Source organism: Papio anubis, chromosome 7 (assembly GCF_008728515.1).
Source record: "Papio anubis isolate 15944 chromosome 7, Panubis1.0, whole genome shotgun sequence".
NCBI lineage: Eukaryota > Metazoa > Chordata > Mammalia > Primates > Cercopithecidae > Papio > Papio anubis.
In genome coordinates this window covers 70,145,927-70,167,914 of record NC_044982.1, presented here as the reverse complement: position 1 = coordinate 70,167,914, position 21,988 = coordinate 70,145,927, and the positions used below count along the sequence as shown (strand labels likewise).

Here is a 21,988-nt window from a genome sequence, read left to right as displayed (position 1 = left end):
TACTACCCCTATAACCTTGAAATGTTTATGTAATTGTATAAGTCTCAGTTTTCTTATCTGTTAAATGAAATATAATAGAAACCATAAAGATTAAGTGTGATAAGGTGAGTAAACCTACTCATGCATTTATTCAACATCTATTTCTTGGCTGGGCATGGTGGCTCATGTCTGTATTCCCAGCACTTTGGGAAACTGAGGCAGGCAGCTCGCTTGAGCCCAGGAGTTCAAGACCAGCCTGGGCAGCATCATGAGATCTTGTCTCTACAAAAAGTACAAAATTTAGCCAGGCACTATTCAGGAGGCTGAGGTGGAAAGATCACTTGAGCCTGGGAGGTTGAGGCTGCAGTGAGCCTTGAGAGGTTGGGGCTGCAGTGAGCCTTGATCACACCACTGCACTCCAACCTGGGCAAGAGAGTGAGACCCTGTCTCAAAAGAAAACACACACACACCCATATATTTCTTGACCAACTATTTTATATAGGGATTACAGTATTCACTAGGGCAAGAACCATGGAAAAGTTGACAATATCTCTGCCCTCATGAAGCTCACAGTCTAGAAAGGAAATTTGAATACAGTTGATAAATGCTATGGCAGCTTTAAGCATAGGGTATGGAAGTACAGAGGAGGGGCATCTAACCAAAAAAAAAAAAAAAAAAAAAGCAAACCCACAGGGGAGAAATAGTTGGGTTAGAAAGAAGGCCAGAAACAAAATCAGATTTGTTTTGCTTCAGAACTTTGAGTGATCTTAAAGAAGTTACAAGCAGGAAGCAGCAGAGAATTTACAAAGACTAGTCTTGGTACCTCTCAGGGTCATTTGTCTCTGTGCTTCTGATAATCTAAGGAAATTCACAGAAAACAGCCATTATCCACCTGCTCTTTGCCCTGACAGTTCTCAAGGAAGTGGTCCTCCTGCTGCCCCAACCTGTCAGCCTCCGTGAAACCAAACCTTCCAGACTATAATACACAAAAGTAAAGTCTTTGACTGAAGAATCAGGCAGATGTAGTGTAGTAGTGTAGCTAGGAGAAATAAAAGTTGAACTTAACTGTTCCTTTGTACCAACCAAGGAATGGGGCCTTCCAGTATTAGGAGTTCTGACGGATACCCCTCCTCGGCTCTCCAACCTGCTGGCTTTTGCCAGAGGGGCCCTCCTCATCTGAGCTCCCTTTCCTCCCTCTGGTTTCCCCACCCCTCCTCATCTCAGATCTGTCTTTAAGTTCTCAGTTAGGTGACCCCAGTGCTCTCTGGGAGAAACTCTGCCTTTTTCCTCAGGAGGGAGCTACTTTCTATGGCTCCTTCTCATACTTGCAAACTCAAGCAGGGCTTCAGGTTTGGTCCGGACGTAAGTTGAAGTTCCCCACTCAGTCTGTAGCATCCAGAAGACTATTTCTATTCCCTTAAGAAAATTTACAGAATTTGATAAAATCTGCCTGCCCCACAAGTGTACAACTGATAAGCTGTAATACATTTGAGCACTGAATTTTTCAGGAATATGTCTCTCCTCAGTTCCAATCCCTTAGGGCCATCAGGTTTGGCAGGCAAGCATATTGAAGACTGAGTATGAAGTTTGTTTTTATTAAATAGAACATCATTAGCATTTTCTTCCAAGATAAAATGGCTACATAACTAGATATGTCAATTCACAAAGATGGAGATAACAGAACATAAGGTGATATGGTTTGGATCTGTGTTCTCATACAAATCTCATGTTGAATTGTAATCCGTAGTGTTGATTGTGGAGCCTGGTGAAAGGTGATTGAATCATGGGAGTGTTTTCTAATGGTTTGGCACCATCCCGCTAGTGCTGTCTTGTGATAGAGTTCTCAAGAGATCTGGTTGTTCAAAAGTGTGTGGCACCTTCCCCTCCCCTCTCTCTCTCCCTCTCTGTCATATGAAAAAGGTGCTCACTTACACTTTGCCTTCTGCCATGAGTGTAAGTTTCCTGAGGCCTCCCCAACCACACTTCCTGTACAGCCTTTGGAACTGAGTCAATTAAACCTTTTCTTCATAAATTAAAAGAAAGAAAGAAAGAAAATTTAATGACAGTCTAGGCTCCCCACTGGTGAGACATGTGTTCTCAGTGAAGTAAGTGCAACTTGTAACAACAATCGTTCATCTTCCTAGACTCCATAAAGGAAAGAACGTTGTTTTTAGCTTGGTTTTGACCTTCACCTTTAGGGACCACCACTACCATCAGCCCCTGCCATCATTATGCCAAGAAACATTTTTCTCTTACAACTGAGACCTGACAGCTTTACAGAAGCACCAAGTTAAGCTTGTTGAAAGAATGGGTGCTAGTTCACAGAGAGTAGCTCTGATGAGATCCTTTTGACTCTAGAGATCCTTCTGGTGGAGGTGAAGAGAAAGTTTTGCCAGTTCATACAGCTACAAGTTGAATAATTTCTCTTTCAAGTATTTAAGTTTGGTTTACCTTTTTCGGGGAGGGGAGTAGAGTTTCAAAAAAAACCAACAAACAAGAGAAAACACAAACAAACCAAAAACCGCCAAACAAATATCTCTAAGCCAAAAATGAACCTCTGTGATTCTGCAAAAAAAATCCTGGACTGGCTCGGGTATCTCCCCATGGCCTCTACAGCCATGCCCAGCTGAAACAATAGGCAAGAGAAGCTTGTATTAGTTTTGATCAAGAAGCCATGAGCTGGAGATATGATCTGGTTCAACAGCATGCACAATCACATGGCGTCCCAGTGGCACTTGTCAGACACACCCCCGGTTTCCAGTCTGCCTTTCATTCAGGATGAAGCCCAAAGCCTCTCTGAGCATGTGCAAGGCAACAGATTTATGCTGCCCTCTGCTGGTGAGCAGCTCTACTGCAAATCTTTTACAAGGAGGACTGAGTCTGGGTTGGTTGACTTCTTCCCTTCTCCCAGCCCCACCTCCTAGTAGACGCAAAGATAAATAACCCTGCGAGACTTAGAAGTTGAATTCTGAGTGGGGCTGAGGTAAGAGTAGAGTGGTGGAGAATATAGACCAGGAGAAGCAGAAAGACCACAAACCAGGGATATGTCACTGTCAGAATCCAATCTAGCCTAGGGGGCTCATCTGTGTATTTGCTTTCTGGGGGGAAATTTTCATTCGAACTCTCTCATGACATTTGAGTTACTTAGTACTGAATGCATTTTGTGATGTATTCAGAAAATGCATTTCACTAATGCTTCCCTAATTCATGGGGGCTGCTGTTTTACCAGTCACCATGATCCTTAATCAGTGGAGTTGTATAGCATGTAGATAGTCTGTAAAAGTGCTTAATAAAAATCATTTAATTCTAAATTACATGAGTGCACTTAACCCTAAAGATATTAAAACTGATTGTTTGATGTATTGCCATGAGTAGGTAGAAATTCAAAAATAAAAGCTTCCTGCACTTAAATCAAAGAGCACCAAGCTCATAGTCACTCGCTACAAGCACATGCATCAGTGTCATGAAGCTGGGCTATGATAAACTAACCCATTTTGGGCTTTTAAACTGTAAATATGAAGTACTTGAATTTGATCAGAGATGAGATACATAAGTGAGTTTTTCTGAGCAAAGTACTGTGTGTGACCTGATAGTTTGCTAAAAGCCTGTGGAGAGATCACCTGTCACTTATTTGCAGACTTGGTGAGGGTGGCAGTGGGGCAAGCTGCTGATGTTTGGCAGGGTTAATGTGCACTGCTAGTCTAGACCCTAGGCTAGAGGCAGGCCTAGTGTGAGCAAATAGGAGAGTGGTGATTTTCATTGACTGAGTTGTTATCCTTGGGTTCTCATTGTAGCTACATTCACAGTTGCTTAACTTGCTCAGAACAGCCCTCAACACGATGCCATGTCCACAAGGAAACTTAAATCAGTCTTGATTATGGATCACAATAAATTTTGGAGGGATATGTCTGTTAAATTTGAGGGAATCTCAATAATTTCCATGGTTTAATGAGTGTGGCAAAAGAAAGATAAAATGCATACAATTTCTCATTATCTCTCTCTTTCTGTTCTAGATACTAAGTATGCTTACACTGAAGCATTAAAGGTTTTTTCACAGTTAAGAGACTAGCTTTCTGGGTTTTTTAAATAAAAGCCTTCTTCTAAGTGGTTAACCATAGATGAAAAGAAAAGGTGTATCTTCTTTTCTCCTTCCCTCCATGTTAGCAATGCTTTATGTTTGACTTTCAAGGCTTCTGTGAATCCTTGAAAGAAAGGTGGAGATTTCTAGAAATATCAGGGACAATATATGGATCTCATACATCCTGTTGAGAACCAAGCACAGAGCTGGCTAATAAAGTAGCCATTGCAAGTTATCTATGCAGTACCGGTTGAGTGCACTATAATATGGTAGCTGGTAATGCAAGGCATAAATAAAGAAATAGAAAATAAGATACCATATTTTTGGAGAATGCAGTCTAACAGGTCTAATTCTGCTAGAAAAACACACACTCTGTTAAATTATCCTGTAAGTGCATTACTTTTATTCTCATCTGACTATCTAAGGCAGTTTCTTTGGAAACAGACCGAATTGAAGATTGTGGGCAGGAGGTTTATTGGAAGAGTATAGGAAGTGAGAGAAGCAAGATTGGGCAGAGAAAGAAGTTGAGCTACGTTGCAGTTTCAATAGAGGTCTCAGCTGGTCTGATGGGGAGCTCTGGGGCTAGGATGGTCTTTCAGAGTGGTCTCAAGTTGAGGCAAATGAGCCTGGATTTTGTACTTCCCTGCCTTGACTGGTCACTGGATGCAGGCTTCCCCATAGAGGGAGCATAGTCTTGAGTGAGACAGTTCCCTTTGGCCCAGGGAAATTTCCAGAGAGAGAGTTAGCCTTGAGGCTTCAGCAGGCAACACTCCCAGCAGTTACAGGAAATGAGGGCCTTGGTCCTGAAGGGAGGTTTCTAGGTGGTGCATGATAGCAGTAATCCCCAACCTTTTGGCGTCAGGGTCCAGTTTCATGGAAGACAATTTTTCCACAAACCAGGGAGCAGTGAGGATGGTTTGGGGATGATTCAAGTGTATTACATTTATTGTGCACTTTATTTCTATTATTATTACACTGTAATATATAATGAAACAATTATACAACTCACCATAATGTAGTATCAGTGGGAACTCTGGGCTTGTTTTCCTGCAACTACATGGTCCCATCTTGAGATGATAGGAGACAGTGACAGGTCATCAGGCATTAGATTCTCATAAAGAACACATAACCTAGATCCATCTCATGCAAAATCATGATAGGGTTCACAACCCTATGGGAATCTAATGCCTCTGCTGATCTGACAGGAGGCAGAGCTCAGGCGGTAATGTGAGCAATGGGGAGCCTCTGTAAATACAGATGAAGCTTCACTTGCTTACCTGCTGCTCATCTCCTGCTGTGCGACCCGGTTCCTAACAGGCCACTGAATGGTGCCAGTCCATGGCCTGGGGACTGGGGACTTTTGCACTATAGCATCCCCAATAGTCCAACCTGTATGCTTCTTGGATTTACTTGCTTCTTACAGTAAGTTTACTTTACGTGGAAACAGCTTCTCCAGGGTTCTGGTTGGTGTTGCTTCTTGGGTACACTTACAGAATGAAAATAGGAAAAAAATGGCATTTCCTGCTGCTGCAGCAGCTGGTCTCAAAGATCATATCTGATACTCTTTGTCTTCCTCCTCTATTACCCATTCTAGATTCCTTTCACCCTTGGCTAGCACCTCTGCTGGTCTAGGGAGCTTAGTTGGTGGGATAATCTAGACTCTCAACACTGTGGGGGATGAGCCCCTGGTCACCATGCACTTCTCTGCCACATCGCTGCTGCATGTGTCCTTTTGCTGCCAAAACTGGGCAGGGGAATTCAAAAATACACCACTGCCCCTGCATCCTTTATGTCATTCTCTCCAGGATATGATAATGCTGTTGATTAGTTGGCAAGTGTGGAAACAGATTTAAAGGCTTCCACTTGGCCTTCCCACCTATAATAGCTCTTACTCCACAGAAGAATGAACCACAGTCAGAGTTCTAACTACCAAATATGTTCACTACAAATGAGCATTCAAAGACTTGCAGGCTAGGTGCAGTGGCTCATGCCTGTAATCCCAGAACTTTGGGAGGCCAAGGCAGGCAGATCACTTGAGGTCAGGAGTTCGAGACCAGCCTGGCCAACATGGTGAACCCTGTCTTTACTAAAAATACAAAAAATTAGCCAGGTGTGCTGACATACACCTGTAGTCCCAGCTACTTGGGAGGCTGAGGCACAAGAATCGCTTGAGCCCGGGAGGCAGAGGTTGCAGTGAGCTGAGATTGCACCACTGCATTGCAGCCTGGGTGACAGCAAGACCCTGTTTCCAAAACAAAACAAACAAACAAATGAAAACAAAGACTGGCAAAATGAACACTAGCTAGGTCAGTCTCAGTGGTCCTACAGTGAGCTAGTCAGGACCCCATTTCTTATCTAGTCCCAACACATTCCCCAGTAACAAAAGGGTTATTCAAATATTTCAGATCTCAGTTTTCAGTGTCAGCTCAAACCCCATGTCTAACTGTCATCAGAATGTCTAGGTATTCCCCATATCTGCTCTGCAACTCCCTTAGTATTGATATATGGTCTTAAGTCCCTTTGGGGAAGGACTAGGGGAGTCATTACTGTATGTACCAGCTGTGATGCTGCAGTGTCGTAGCCCCTTATTTAACAAATGGACTTCAAAGTCTGAGAACTGGCTCAGGTCCAGAAACTAGACAGGGGATCATGGTTGTTTTTTTTTATTCGGGTGGTTACCCTGAGCTTCTTGGTCATTCATCCTTGATTTCTGCTGAGTGTATAAGTTAAGTAATATATTCGTCAGCTGCTCATCTGTCGGGCAACTGTCTCCTTAATTCTCTGACCACCCTGGTTGCCACTCTAACATAACTGTTCATTATAAGAACTGTGTTCACCTTGCTTTTGACAGCTAAGTGCTGCCACCTAGCCTCTGCACCTTTGGGATATTATTAGCCCCATTCTACCATTACCAGTTTTGTAATAAATTTCCTACCATGAGCCATGGCCTACAGAAGACAGCCATAATCTCTGAGAGTCTCAGCAATGCTAGCCTTCCCTCTCACCAGCATGTTCCTTATCACTTTGGCAAACAGAGCGCCCTCCAGGCCATCCCATAACACATTGTCTATTGGTGCTTATTTCTGGCCCTTTGGAGTATGTCTGCTGTGACATGTCCCTTTCTCTGTGCTTTTTGAACCTATCCTCCACCAACTGTCATGGACTTCTCATTTAATGTGGGCAATTGCTTTTTCCCAGATTCCCACAGCATACTAGTGAGGTCCTTGTCAGAAATTAAATCCTGTGTCCCAGGTGAGTGTTCCCATACTGATACATTCTCCTTCATACAACTTTACATTCCACTCTTCTTTATCCAGAGTCTTCAGGATCCAATCTTATAATACTGTCCTGGCTTCTGCAAGTACATTTTGTTTAGATTGCAAAGATTCTTAGTATATAGGCTTTCCTTTCTTATTGGCCCAGCACTTCCTCGGTTGGGTTATGTTGTGACTTGATCCTAGTTATTGGCCTGGTGGTCAGGAGGGAAGGTGAGGGTAGACCCTGAGCAGGATTTGTGTGATCTGGCAAGCAGAGGCCTGCGTCATCTTCAGTGAGGGGTGAGGGTGCACTGGCCATTAGTGGGGAGGAGTGGTCTCCTGCAGGCCTACATGGTTTAGGCTGATCTGTTTTTAATGTTCTTGAGAACAATGGCCCAGGAAGTTCCAAGATCCCACTCCTCAATCAATCTTGGTGTAGGAGACTTGGTGGGGTTCAGAAGTTAACCTTCTCAGGGACTTTTCCACCCTTAAAACTGGGTCCTGGTCCTGATCCTCAGCATTGTCTGCCCTCCAGCTGTAGGAAATGAGAAACTATATATGGCCAAGGAGACCTTCTGACTTTTACACTTTGCCTTTAGTTGGTGATTAATTATCCTCTGTTTTTCATTGTCTTTCTTAAATATATTGATAATACCCAGCACCAATCAACTGGTTTCCAAAAAAGTACTATAAGTAGTACTGTTCCTGTACCTCTCAAACACCTAAGATTTTGTACCGGTCAGTACATCCCCTTCCGCTACCTGTGAAAGTTCTTACTCACTACCTGTAAAAGTTCTAAGAATTGCATGGATACAGCATGCCAGGGCCTACCAGTACGTCACTTACTACAAGGTATGGTGTCCTTATTACCAGTTGGACAGTGAATCACGCAGCCAATTGGAAGCCTCAAAATTCTATTGTACAGGAAGTCCTAGCCAGAGCAATCAGGCAAGAGAAAGAAAGAAAGAGCATCCAAACTGGAAGATAGGAAGTCAAACTATCGCTGTTTGCCAATGATATGATCTTATACCTAGAAAACCCTAAAGACTCCCCTAGAAGACTCCTGCATCTGATACATGAATTCAGTAAAGTCTCAGGTTACAAAATCAATGTACATAAATGAGTAACACTGCTATACACCAACAATGACCAAGCTGATTATCAAGTCAACTCAATCCCTTCTACAACAGCTTCAAAAAATAAAATAAAATAAAATACCTAGGAATATAATTAACCAAGGAAGTGAAAGATCTCTACAAAGAGAACTACAAAACACTGCTGAAAGAAATCATAGATGACACAAACAAATAGAAATACATCCCATTCTCATGAATCGAAATAATCAATATTGTGAAAATGACCATACTGCCCAAAGCAATCTCCAGATTCAATGCAAATCCTATCAAATGCCAACATAATTTTTCACATAATTAGAAAAAAAATCCTAAAATTCACAGGCAACCAAAAAGAATCTGAATAGCCAGAGCAATCCTAAGAAAAAAAAATTCTGGGGGCATCATACTACTTGACTTCAAATTATACTGCAAGGCTGTAGGAAACAAAGCAGCATGGTACTGGTATAAAAGGAGATACCTAGGCCAATGGAACAGAATAGAGGATCCACAAATAAAGACAAATACTTATAACTAACTTATCTTTGACAAAGCATACAAAAACGTAAGTTGGGGAAAGGACACCCTATTCAACAAATGGTGCTGGGAAAATTGGATAGCCACATGTAGAAGAATGAAACTAGATTCCTGTCTCTTACCATATACAAAAATTAACTAAAGGTGGACTAAAGACTTAAATATAAGACCTGAAACATAAAAATTTTAGAAGAAAACCTAGAAAAATCTCTTCTGGCATTGGCTTCTGGCATTGGCCTAGGCGAATAATTTATGACCAAGACTCCAAAAGCAAATGCAACAAAAACAAAAATAAATAAATGATACCTAATTAAACTAAAAAGCTTCCGCACAGCAAAAGAGGTAATCACCAAACTAAACAGAAAACCTACATAATGGGAAAAATATTTGCAAATTATGCATCCAACAAAGAACTCATATCCAGAATCTACAAGGAACTCAAACAAATCAGCAAAAAAAACAAAAAAAAAGAAAAGAAAAAATCCCATCAAAAAGTGGGCTAATGACATGAATAGACATTTCTCAAAGGAAGATATATACAAATGGCTAACAAACATATGACAAAATGCTCAACATCACTAATCATCAGACGAATGTAAATTGAAACCACAATGAGATACCACCTTACCCCAGTCAGAATGGCGATTATTAAAAAGTCAGAAAACAATTGATGTTGGCATGGGTGCGATAAAAAGGGAACACTTATACACTACTGGTAAGAATGTAAATTAGTACAACCTCTATGGAAAACAATATATAAATTTCTCAAAGAAGTAGAAGTAGATCTGCCATTTGATTTAGCAATCCCACTACTGGGTGTCTACCCAAAGGAAAGTCAGTCACTGTATAAAAAGACACCTGTGTGCATAAGTTTATCATAGCACAATTACAGTTGCAAAGATATAGAATCAACATAAGGGCCCGTCAATGGATAAATGAAGAAAAGGTGGTTATCTATCTGTCTATCTATCTATTCTGTCTGTCATCTATATATAATTGAATACTACTCATCCATAAAAAGAATGAAATAATATCTTTTGTAGCAACTTGGATGAAACTGGAGGCCAGTATTCTAAGTGAAGTAACTCAAGAATCAAAAACCAAATACCTCATGTTTTCATTTATAAGTGGGAGCTAAGTTATGGGTATCCAAAGTTAAAATGGAGTGATATAATAGACATTGGAGACTCAGAAAGAGGGAGGTTGCGAGGGGGCTATGGGATGCAAAACTACCTATTGGGTACAGTGTACACTATTTCAATGATGGGTGCACTAAAAATCCCAGACTTAAGCACTATACAATTTATCCACGTAACAAAAACCCACGTGTACCCCTAACGCTATTGAAATACAATTTTTTTAAAATTCTATTTTATGATCAGCATCCTAGGACCATTCTTGGTGCCATCTGTCTTAGATCAGGTTTCAGGAAATAGACTGTGAGACGAAGAGTTGCTTGCAGGGTGTTTATTGGAGATATTATTGAAACAACACCTGTAAGAAAGTGAGGGAAGCAGGATTGGGCAGAGGGAGAAGCTGAACTGCACTGTGGTTGCAATAGAGACATCAGCCAATCCCATAAAAAATGCTGGTGCTGGGATGGCCCTTCTGAGTTATCCCAAACTGAGCCAAGGGGACCATGTTTTTGTACCACTGCACTAGATGTGGACTGGACCTGGGGAGGGAGTGTGACATTGGGCAAGACAGCTTCCTTTGGTTAAAGCAGGGTTTCTCCACAACAATACTATTGACATTTTGGACCAGACAGCTCTTTCTTGGAGGAGGGAGGCTATCCTGTGCATTGTAGGACACATATCAGCAGCTCAGCCTCTTAAGTACTAAATTTCAGTAGCATTCTCCCTTGATAATCATAATGTCTACAGATATCACCCCGTGTGTGTGTACATTTGTGTTTGTGTGTGTGTTTCCCTGCCACGTGAGGACACATAAAGAAGTATCCCTCTGCAAGTTAGGAAAAGGGCCCTCACCACAATCATCCACCACCTTGATTTTGGACTTCCCAGTCTTCAGAATTGTGAGGCATACATTTCTGTTGTTTAAGCCACCCAGGCTGTGGTATTTTTGTTATAGCAGCCCAAACTGACTAAGGCAGACCTTCATCATTTTTCACCTTGATAACTGAAATAGCGGACACTCTCTACAGCTTCGGGAGACCACTCCCCATACATCTTCCTTGTGTTCTCAGAGTATCTTTCATAAATGCAGGCATGAGCATGTCACTGCTGAACTAAACACCTCTCACCTGCTGTAACATTTTCCAAAATGGGGTGTGCATCTGGTATGCTTTTCAAAAATGCTGATTCCAAGTCCTAACTCATCAGGCTCAAAGTCTCTGGGCGTATGGCACTTAAAAATTACAGTTAGACAACCTTAACTCCTTTTTATTCTAAGTGCAAACTCCTTTTCATGGCACAGGGTACCCTTCAGAAACTGAAATCTCAGCCTATCTTCTTGGCTTCATCTCCACCATTCACTCTCCTGTTTGTACTAAAAGCTGTGCCCAGCTGAACTACTTGTGTTTTGTTGAAACATGCCAAACATGTCCCCATATCGGCACCTCTTCACACATTACTCCCTTCTTTTCCTCTAACTGCTAAAATTGCTGTGTGTTTTAAAACTCAGCTTCTCCTTGAAGCCTTCCATGATTATGTTCTTCACCAGTGTCTTCCTTTCCTTGGGGCTTCCATAGCGCTCACCCTGTTATTCTGCATGGTATTCTGTTCCTAACCTCACTCCTGGGCTATTCCCCTGTAGATACCTGCCTCTCTCCTGGAATGGCAGCCCTCTGAGAGCACAGCCCGGGTCTTTATTCTAGCATGTTAGTCACTCAATAAATGCTGGCTGAGGGAATGAATGAGCATTATGATACTCACTGTGGGTCAGTACTGTCTAATTGAAGTATAATGCGAAACGTGTGTGATTTTAAATTTTCTGGCCACCACATTAAAAAGAGAAAAAGAAACAAGTGAAATTAATTCTAATTATGTTTTTATTTAATCCAATCTATCCAAAATATTGTTATTTCAACATGCAACTCATACAAAAAAGTATTGATATATTTTACATTATCATTTCCTACTAAGTCTTCAGAATTCTAGTATGCTTTCATACTGAACACGTTTCAAATTCACATGCTCAGTAGCCACATGTGGCTAGTGAGTACCGTATTGGAATCACTAAACAGCATGATTCTATACTAGAGAGGATGCTATTGAGATATCTGTGAGAGCTTTTGCCTATAAAGTAAGCAGTAGTCTAGTCCAGGGTTCATACTTGGTGGTTACATGGCACTTGAATGGTTTTTACCAAGACTGTGTTAACCTTGGTCTCCTTTGTGTGCTGCATGTAAATGCAAGAGCAGGTCTGACAGAGAGACTCCTGCGTGTGAGCTATGCACGGCCTACAGAAAGTCAGCAGGACTGTCAGCAGCTAACAAACCTACTTCTCAACCAGGCAGTTGGAGCTGAAATGCACAAACAACCTATTTCGGGAACATTAAAGGCATTAGATGAGAATGCGACATTCTTTGGCGTGCAAAGCCACACCCTTCAAAGCCATCATCAGTGAGGTTCTACTTACCAAAAGAAAAAGCCACAGAAATGTAAATACAGTTCATTTGTAGATGCCTTGGTAGAGGTGTATCCACACCCTCTAGGGACATCATTCCATCTAAGGGAGGAGATAAAGAACATTTCTTAAGCAGGAAACTTAGAACCATTTCAAGATGTGAACTGTTTATCTTGCTCAGGCCTGTCTGCTGGCTCCATCTAACTCAGACGGCAGTGAGTGTTTGCTGGGCCCAACCTCTACTCTCTTGGAGTCAGAACTAAAAAAAGAAAGTGATTCTCCAACTCCCGGCCCCACACTCTGGTGACCTCAATTGAGAAGCCTGGTGCCAACTGGCACCAAGCATAGGGTGGAACTGAGAGACGACTTGGCACTCTCATCCTGGCACCCTCTTGGTGGGCAGGAACCCAAAGCAGCCTTTCCTTCTGCTTCTGCTCCCTTAGAGCAAGAGGCCTCATTTCAATCAAAACAGTCAGATACACAAATTAGCATCAGAACCAAAATGGTTTCCTGGGAAACTAATGACAAAAATTCCAATTTTAAAACATTTTCTTTGCATCCTAGAGAGAGAAGCCATGTTTTTCACAAGGACAAAAGTCCTGCGCCAAAGAACTCCATCTCATATAAAGAAGTGTCATTGACCAAAGACTCTGGAATAGATGAAAAGTACTATTTGAGGCTTTCAGGACATGCTTTATGTATTTTTCTATACCTCGTTCCCATATAATCCTGACCCATTCACTCATGCCTGTTTTTACAGAAGTGAAACATTTCCTCATTAATTTCTTTTCCCAGCCGTCCTTTGTCCTGTAAGAAATTGAACTTTTTAGCATGCAAGCAGCTGGAGAACAGGTCAGAGATTTTTAAAAATTATTAGTAGGTAGAGAAGACTTAGAATATCATACCTCTACCCATCAAAACCTATCCCTTGGAAATTATCTAAGAAAATAATTCGCATTCCGATGATAATAATATACATTTGTAGAGTGGTTGATAGTCTACAAAATGCCTTCACATATATTTCCTCAATTCAACAGTTTTCTACTCAATAGTTTGAGTAGAAATACAAGGTCTAATCTTTATGTTCTGTCTCCTAGGAGCATTTATTCAACTGACAAACACATACTGAGAGCCCTCTCTGCGCCTGGCCTTGAGGAATGCGCTGGGGAACAGAGGCATCGGGTATCCTGCCTTCTGGGATGAGCTGAGTCTTGGGAAAATAGAAAGCAATTAAAATTCATTAAAAATCAGATGTATATACAGCATGCTGCAGGAACACACAAGAAGGGCCCTCAATGCAGCATTTTAATATTGAGAAATCTCTTAATCTGAAGAAATTAAACTCCTTAAGGGTGGAATTTCTGGTATCCTAAACAACCAGTAAGGGAGGTATTGGCAGGGAAGCCTTCCCAAGGCCCTCTAAATCACACAACATTGGCAGTGTCTTACCTGAGGGTATAACGATGGTATGTGTATAACATGTGCAACAGGCACACCCCCTTTTATTGTGCTTCACTTTATTGCATGTCACAGATATTGTGGTTTTCACAAATTGAAGATTGTGGCAACCCTGCATCCAGGAAGTCTATTGGTGCCATTTTTCTAGTAGCATGTGCTCACTTCCAGTCTCTGTGTCCATTTTGGTAATTCTGTTAATATGTCAAACTTTTCCATTATTATATCTGTTATGGTGATCTATGATCAGTGATCTTTGATGTTAGTTACTATTGTAGTTGTTTTGGGGCACCATGAACCGTGTCCATATAAAATGGCATTCTGACTGCTCCATCCACCAGCCTTTCCCCATCTCTCTCCCTCTCCTCAGGCATCCCTATTCCCTGGGACACAACAATATTGAAATTAGGCTGACTAATAACCCCTACAATGGCCTCTTAGTATTCAAGTATTCTCACTTTAAATTAGAAGTTAGGAATGATTAAGCTTAATGAGGAAAACATGTTGAAAGCTGAGATAGGCTGAAAGCTAGGCCTCTTGTACCAAACAGCCAAGCTGTGAATGCAAGGAAAAGTTCTTGAAGGAAATTAAAAGTGTTACCCCAGTGAACGCATGAATGGTAAGAAAGTGAAACAGCCTGTTGCTGATATGGAGAATGTTTCAGTGGTCTGGATAGAAGATCATACCAGTCACAATATTCATTTAAACCAAATCCTAATCAACAGCAAGGCCCTAATTCTCTTTAATTCTATGAAGGTGGAGAGAGGTTAGGAAGCTGCAGAAGAAAGTTGGAAGCTAGCGGAGGTTAGTTCAGGAGGTTTAAAGAAAGAAGCCATCTCTATAACATTAAAGTACAAGTGAAGCAGCAAGAACTGACAGAGAAGCTATTGGAAGTTATCCAGAAGATCTAGCTAGGATCACTGAGGAAGGGGGCCACACTAAACAACATATTTTCCATGTAGACAAAACAGACTTATATAGGAATAAGATGCCATCTAGAATTTTTATCACTAGAGAGAAGTCAGTGCCTGGCTTCCAAGCTTCAAAGGACAGGCTGACACTCTTGTGAGGGGCTAGTGCAGCTGGTGACTTTAAGTTAAAGCCGATGTTTCTTTATCATTATGGAAATTTTAGAACTCTTAAGAATTATGCTAAATCTACTCTGCCTACGCTCTATAAATGGAACAACAAAGCCTTGGTGATAGCACATCTATTTACAGTATGGTTTACTGAATGTTTTAAGCCTACTCTTGAGACCTATTGCTCAGAAAAAAAGTGATTTCCTTCAAAATATTACTTCTCATTGACATCGTACCTGGTCATTCAAGAACTCTGATGGAAATGTACAAGGAGATGAATGCTGTTTTCATGCCTACTAACACAACATTCATTCTGCAGCCCATGGATTGAGCAGTAATTTTGACCTCAAGTCTTATCATTTAAGATAGGGATATTACTGCCATAGATAATTATTCCTCTGATGGATCTGGGCAAAGTCAGTTGAAAACCTTCTGGATAGGATCCACCATTTTAGATGCCATTAACATTCATGATTCATGGGAGAAGGTCAAAATATCAATGTTGACAGTTTAGAAGAAGTCGATTACAACTCTCATGGATGATTTTTTTCTGGGGTTCAATATTTCAGTGGAGGAAGTCACTGCAAATGTCATGGAAATTGCAAGAGAACTATAATTAGAAGGGGAGCCTGAAGCTATACAATCCCATGATAAAACTTGAACAAATGAATGGTTGCTTCTTATGGATGAGCAAATAAAGTGGTTTCTTGGAATGGAATCTATTCCTGGTGAAGATGCTGTGAACCTTACTGAAATTACCACAAAGAATTTAGAATATTCCATAAACTTAATTGATAGAGCAATGGCAGGGTTTTAGAGGAGTGACTCCAATTTTGAAAGAAGTTCTACTGTGGGGGAAAATGCTCTCAAACAGTATCACATGCTAAAGAGAAATCTTTGTGAAAGGAAGAGTCAATCGATGCAACAAACTTCATTGTTGTCTTATTTTAAGGAAGTGCCACAACCACCCCAACCTTTAGCAACCACGACCCTGATCAGTCAGCAGCCATCAACATCAAGGCAAGATCCTCCATCAGCAAAAAGATTACAGCTTGCTGAAGGCTCAGATGATCATTAGCATTTTTTAACAGTAAAGTATTTTTTAATTAAGGTATGTACTTTTTTTTAGATGTAATGCTACTGCAAGCTTAATAAGCTATAGTATGGTGTAAACATACCTTGGCCTTGGCCACTGAGCCCGGCCAAGCAACTACTTCTGAATGTAGATATTGCTTAAAACATTTTATAATACCCTTTTATTGGCATTCTCTTCAGAGTCTAGAGGTAGTCTTTCTCCTATTCTTTTTCTCTTGTTTTTTTAATTGCACGGGTAATGCACATACTCATGTAAACAATTTATTATTACACAAATATACAATTTTAAAAACAAAAATCTCACAGTCATCTCCCCAAAAACAATTAACAGTGTGTGATATGTCCTTTCAGGGTTTAAACATGTCTCTGTTTACGCATATTTTTTAGGCCAGAATGGAACCACATTGCACAACTTCCTTAAGAGACATACAGCTCAATGCTTATCTTAAATATAGATATCTTTCTGTGTTGGTAAAGACATAGTATTCTTTTAGATGACTATATAGTCACTCAATATATAGATGCACCATAATATATTTAAGAAGTCTTCTACTGATGAACCCTAGGTTGTTTTTATGATTTTTCATTCTTATGAACAAAACTGTGACTAAAATCCTTATACATATTGATTTGGACATTAGTTTGAGTATTTCTAGAAAATAAATGATTAGGACAAATTCCTAGCATATTCTTTGCAGATCCTCAATGTGAGCAAAGCTTTAAATTTAAGACTAATAAGTCATTTAAAAGTATTTTTGCTCAAAATAAAACTTGACAGTAAGTGGGGTGACTAGGGACTAGGCATATTGAGCAGCTAAGATGCCTATACCTCTCATGCTGCTAGAAACTAGCATTATCTCATCACCCCTGGAAATTCTGACAATTGTGGCATTACCGTTCCCATTTTAGAGATGAAGAAATTGAGACACCGAGAGGCTAAGCTTTTCCAAGGTTATGCAGTTAGCAAGGGGCAGAGCCAAGACTGGACCTAGGTCTTTCCAATTCTTTTGACTATAGCACCTGCCTCTCAGTAGTATAAAGCCATGTTACTGGTTTCTTGGTTTAAATTCCAACTGTCTCTAAAGAAAATATCAAAAGTGTTTTAGTCAATTTCAGAAATGCTGAAATAAATAATCTTTCCAAATCTATATATAAAAATACTTTGCATTTGAATACATTAATTTTTCTATGTTAATTATAAAATGTCTCAAGTTTAGTCATGTCATCTCCCTTTTCTTACTGAATAACAGTGCTGTACTATAAAAAACAAGGCACCCAAATACATACATTTCTTTATTCTAAAATGTTTCAGGTCTGGATTTATACAAATTCTATTATTCAAAATGGATAGTAAAGAAGCAAGCTCATTACGAAGTCAATTTGGCTGCCAGCTTCATTGTACTTAGAACTAACCTGTCATCTGAGAGTCTGTTTCTTGCTGTTTAATTACCTCTTCCCTTTCAAGCCCCTTTTGAAAATTCACCAGTTCTATAGTATTTTTCAGAACTTCTCTCTAGGGACAGGCTCCTCTGGAAACAAAATACAGATACCGTGAGAAAAGGTGGGTTAAAAAAAAAAATAGGGAAACTAGGAGGCCGAAAGAACAATATTCAAATGCTACTCTTCAGAATGGTTGTATTTCAGTTGCTTCATCTTGGATTGTCAACTCACAAGGCAATACTAATGTTTTCCAATGAAATGGTTTAATTGTATATTATGTGCTCATTAGCACTGAGTTCCCCCTTTGTCCTAGTGTCTTTCCTGGTACCTCATGCGCTCCCATAGCACACCATGCATGCACTCATCATATCATTGACCACGGTTTCTCATCCTCCTTCCTCATTAGACTGAGAGTTTCTGGATAATATAAACCATGTTTCTGTTATCACTACATTCTTAGTTCATAGCACAGCATCCAGCTCATGATAGCTGCTCATTTCATTTGTTGCTCAAAAAAAAGTCAGAAAATTTAAGGGCAGCTTTTCCCAGATGCAGTCTCTGTTTCTACCTTTCACCAATATTAACACAAAGCTCAACACCTTTACATTCCCCCAAAAACAATTCATTCACACCACGACCATTAGTGAGCAATGTGGATTTTGCTAAAGATTTTGTAGGCATATTAGGGGAGGGTGAGCCATGTAAAACTCAGGATCTAACATATTTGTTTCCTGCAGTTGTTTTTCCCCATTGTACTTCAACCTCACAGGCTTCCTCTTCCTACTAGAAAGAACAAGTCAGTGCTTTGCCAAACTCTTCCTCCAAACTCGCATAGCCATGCCCAGCAGAGCCCATGGTAGACACATACCTTTAGAAGTGGTGGGTGGCTATGTTTAAAAAAAAAAAAAATTCCCTATGACATCAGCATTTGCAGCTATTAGTGCTTAGATTTTCCAAAAAGCTTTATGATATCTAATGTAAGCAAAATCATGCCTCTTCCAGGCATACCATTTTGAAAGTCATCCTCCACCTCTCCAATCCAAAGAGGAACAAGTCATTATGAGTCAAGTGAGGTCCTTCCTGCTAGGCCCTCAGCTGTGTTCACATCCACTACCCCTAGTGCTTCGTGGTTCCTGGTCTCCAAGTAAGAAGGCCTCCTCACCTGAGGGCCTGAGCTCACCATGCCAGCCGAGGCAGAAACGTCTCACCTTATGACTGATGTTTCCCTCTCTCTGACCTCTAGGAAATCTTCTTTTCTCTTATTAATTATAATTAATTAAATTTATATATAATTATATTAAATTACATCATTTAATATATATAATTATTATATTAAATCCATTGTTATATTAAATATAATTAATAGATGTAATAATATATTATGCTGCAAATTTACTAATCTGCTGCTGTGTGCCAGACACTGTGTGCAGCACTTCTTTATAAGTTGCCTCATTTAGTTGCCAGGGCAACCCTATAGATGGTTACTACTGCTCCTATTTCACAGATAACAAAACTTAGGTTAAGGAAAATTAAGTCATTTGCCTAAAGGTGTTTAACTCATGTGGAATTTGAACACAGTGTGTCTGCAACACCTGTGTATGCTTTGACCCCTCACTCCCTGTATAGACCCAGCATTACATCCCTGCTACAAGCACAATCTGAGTGTTCCCTTTCCTTTTTCTATCTTTTGTGGATCTAAGAACCTTGCCCTGCCCTGCAGGCCACCTCTGCCATGGTCAACTGTCTTGCTGTTAACTCAGGCTGTGTCTCCCCTCAGGATGTGGTTTCCTCCCTAGCCATTGTCATAGCCAGCCCTGAACTCTTCTTTTTCCTTTTTTTTTTTTTTTTTTTTTTAAATTCTATGGCCTTGGCTGATTTGCTCTCATCTTTTTTCTACTTCCTCTTCAGTATTTCTACCAGTTACTGGATACCTCCTGAGAAAGAGTTCTGGCTCTATTCACATCCGGCCGAGCCCCAAGAAACTTCCCAATTTTCCTTTGTTATAGCATCTTGGAAAGTTCCCTGCAGTTCTTAAAGGTCTCCCAGTATTTAGTCTTATGGTTCCTAAAGAAGAATAATTTTTATCAAAAGTATAGTAACTGAGAAAAGATATCTCTAAGTCATATTATTAAGTGAGAAAGACAGAGTGCAGAAAAGTAACTATGATATGCTACCAACCACATACAAAGGACAGAAAAGCTACCTGTTTTGGGTAGTTGTGGAGTGAGATGATTTTTACTGAGCAGATGAAGAATAGGAGCAGGAGGAGATTTCACTGTATATCTTTTACAGTTGATGTTTGAACCATATGAATATATTACCAATGTCAAAACTAGATGACTGATTTCTTTTCCTAAAGAAATGCAAGTAATTTTCCTGATGGGGAGGAGAGGGCATTTTGCTACAGTAGTTTATGAAAAATAATAAATGAAAAAATAGTTTTGATAAGGAAGACAAACAACTTGTTCCAGAAGAATGTTCAGGTCAGTGAATATTTCACATAAATCTGGCAATCCAAAACACCCAGCATTATGGGTAATTTGGACAATGGTCTAAAAGCAGTCAGTTAGTTGGTAATGCAAAGTACCAATCCAACTATATGTGTCCTGTTTCTTGCACTGTACACGCCTAGGGGTTAGGAGGTTTCCTCTCTCATACAGCTAGAACTCAGTAAGTGTTTAGTGGTAATAGGGAAAAATTGCCCCACAGAATCCCTTCAACACTAAGGGGAGCAAGGAGCCATTTCAGTGTGATTTGTTGAGTCCTAAAACACAACAGAAACTTTTAAGCACAATCAAGTTGACGTCAATTCAATCTCTGCTTAATAGCATAAAATAGAGGGCGGTTGAATAAGCAACTGTGCCCTCGCTCACATTCCTAACCCTATTCTTGGAGAATGCATAATAACCATGCTCTAGCCCAGTCCCACATAGTAACCAATACATGTGACTGAGGAAGCTAGGGTCAGTTCTCAAGAGCCTGAAGACTATTAGCATTCACTTCTTACCTCCAAATACTCTTGACCACATCTGAGGATAGAATAAATCCCCAAAGCCATCCCCCAAAATGACTGGCCTTCTTAGTTTTCTTTGGTTTGGAGATGACCAAGTGTTGACCTCCACCCTGAGATTGGAATAGGTTGGACATGACTCCAGGCCTTTTCTACATTTAGATCCATCTTCCTGGGAGCAGGATAAATGGTAGCCTATTCCTGTCACATTATTCTTCTAGCAGATGGGATTTCATCCAGATAGTATTTTTTTTTTCTAAGCAAGGGAAAAGATTCCTACTTTTTTTCATACCATAGGTGCAATTTACACTAAATTGGAAAAGCACAGGGACGCCTCAGCCTTTTATTTTTAAAAAGTTTTAATTGACAGATAACAATTATCGTATATATTTATTGCATGCAACTGGTTGTTTTGAAGTATGTATACATTGTGAAATGGCTAAATTGAGCTAAATTAACATATGCATTACCTCAAATACTTATCATTTGTGTGGTGAGAGCACTTAAAATCTACTTTCAGTGATGTTCAAGAATACAATACATTGTTAGTAACTATAGTCATCATGTTGTATAATAGATCTCTTGAACTTATTATTCCTAACTGAAATTTGTATCCTTTGACTAACATCAGAGAGAGATGTTGGGCAGATAGTGTTAAGCCTTATTTTAGACATCTTGAAATGACTAAAAACAATAGAAGCTATGTGGGTAGAAAGCTGACTTTCAACTCTCCCTAATCCTAAGAGTTGTAGACAAAGTCTAATGAATTAATCGAGACCCAAGTCATTCCAGACTAGGAACACATGGGAAATTGCCAATGGATAGTTGGATCCTCTCATTACAGAAACCTAAATCTGAGATAGTCATTGAAATGTCTAATCACCAATCTGAACTTTTTTTAAAATAAGAAGACTTTAAAAATAAAACAATTCTACAAAATCTATATGAGGTTGTGTGCAGAGTTTATTGTAGGGATGCTGTCAGTAATAGTACCTATAAGGGAGTGAGGGAGACAGGATGGGGCAGAAGGAGATATTGAACTATAATTCAGTCACAACGGAGACTTTATCTCATCCCTTGGGAGGCTCTGAACCTAAGATGACCCTTCAGAGCTTTCCAAAATTGAGATAGGGGGTGTGCCTTGTACCACTCGATAGACCAATCACTGGATATGAGCTGCCAAAGAAAGTGGGTATAACCTTGTGTAAGGCAGCTCCCTTAGGCTGAAGGCAAATCCTGGGGAGGGACTCAGCTGCAGGTCTTCCCCAGGCAGTGCTCCTGGTGGCTGTGAGAGTAAGCTGGTAGCTTGGTCCTCACTGGGGATCCTTGGCAGTGTGCAAGATCCACTCCATAATCAA

At 40.3% G+C, this 21,988-nt stretch overlaps 1 long non-coding RNA gene across 1 annotated transcript in view; it reads right to left on the bottom strand.

Annotated features, from left to right (window-relative positions):
- LOC110743765 overlaps window positions 1-21,988 on the bottom strand; it is a 52,835-nt gene that overhangs the window by 24,552 nt on the left and 6,295 nt on the right. The window contains exon 2 of the long non-coding RNA XR_002523308.2: window positions 12,564-12,653. This is a non-coding gene — a long non-coding RNA (uncharacterized LOC110743765). The remainder of the gene's footprint in view (window positions 1-12,563; window positions 12,654-21,988) is intronic.